The sequence below is a fragment of the Nanorana parkeri genome, unplaced genomic scaffold (assembly GCF_000935625.1).
Source record: "Nanorana parkeri isolate BGI_ZX_2015 unplaced genomic scaffold, ASM93562v1 scaffold726, whole genome shotgun sequence".
In the NCBI taxonomy this organism is placed as follows: domain Eukaryota; kingdom Metazoa; phylum Chordata; class Amphibia; order Anura; family Dicroglossidae; genus Nanorana; species Nanorana parkeri.
In genome coordinates, this window is record NW_017306994.1 from 268508 (window position 1) to 269934 (window position 1427).

The following is a 1427-nucleotide window of genomic DNA, read 5'->3' on the forward strand; positions in this document are numbered from 1 at the left end:
ACACACACACACACACACATATATATTACACACACACACACACACACACACACACAGTGTGCAAATAAAATAAAAAAAATTAAAAGACAGTTCTTTTGCATAATATAGTTCTTTCGCATAAACCATCCACAGTATGCAAAGTGCAGTAGCCCATAGCAACCAGATGTCACTTTATCACTTATTAGCTGGCATGGTAATTAAATGATTGCTGATTATTTGCCATGGGTCACTTTATTTACATATTGGCTTTAGCCTAAACAGAACAAGGGAGAGATGAGAAAAGAATGCCCCCAAAAAAGGTATGTGCGAGACAGCAGACGCGCCCGGATGGAAGAAATAAAGTAACTGTGTTTCTGCAGTTTAGACTTTTATTCCATGAAACATACACATAACTAGCACCGTCTCCCCTCCATTTTGTTGCTCCTACTATTGTTTGGAGTTGTCTCTCTTTCAAGCTAAACAGAATAAGCTTACATATCAAACAGTCACAGTTGGGTAGTAGTTTAGGGCTGGTTCCCACTATATGCACAGATTTCCAAGATTGGCAAATTGCACAGACATGAGCAAACATAGTTTTCAATTTACCCAATTTCCACCAGTGCAATGCATTGTAGCCTGTTGGGAAAACATTCTGCATGCTGCATTTGGGTGCGTTGACTGTCACAAACAGTGCCTAAAAAATGTACTGTGAAGCGCTTCAACGCAATGCACATTAGTAGCAACTTCATCTAAAGATAACACATCTTTTATATTCCCTATATCCATTGCTGGAAGACTATTTTTTGTTCTCTCTTACATTATTGACTTTTATTAGTAATAACATAAGAAAGAACTTTGAAATCAAACAAACCCTAAAATCCAGGAATAAACATAAAAGGAAGCCTTTTCCACGTCTTGTAATGACAGTGGCAACAAGTACACAGGAAGAAAGCCAGGGAAACAAACAATACAGGACCTATGTGATGATGACACAGAGCAGAGCTATAATAATAAGCAAATAAGTGACAGGCACTAAAAGCAAACTTACCAAAGCAGATGTAGATGTCAGGTAAGATGTCGATTTGGTTTCTCTAGGTCAGAAGCAGCAGCTTTTTCAGAAGCACACAACTAGTATCACCCAAAGGCTGAATAAATGTTTCAATTAGCAGTCAAGTGAACAGCTGCAAACAAGCAGAGACCTGGACTGGCAGACACACAGGAGCTTGGTGTACGTCACAATGAGTCAGAGGTGGGGGAACGACACGAGTCTCATTATTCGCCATCCCTAGGGACTAAAGGGACATATGTCAATTGCGATACTTTTCTCTTCATGTACCGTATTCATATCAACAGAGTTCTATTTTACATTTCACAAATAAATGCATCATTTGAAATGCCAGATATCTTTCATTTCATTAATTACTTGGCCTCTTTATAAAAGAATGATG

The 1427-nt window shown here is 38.5% G+C and overlaps 1 protein-coding gene across 2 annotated transcripts in view; it reads right to left on the minus strand.

Moving 5' to 3' along the window:
* Positions 1 to 1193, minus strand: part of RPH3AL (rabphilin 3A-like (without C2 domains)) — a 153211-nt gene extending 152018 nt beyond the window's left edge. For both annotated transcript variants that reach the window (XM_018564115.1, XM_018564114.1), the window contains exon 1: positions 1028 to 1193. The gene's annotated coding sequence lies outside the window, so the exon portion shown is untranslated. The remainder of the gene's footprint in view (positions 1 to 1027) is intronic.
* Between the last annotated feature and the right edge of the window lie 234 nt (positions 1194 to 1427).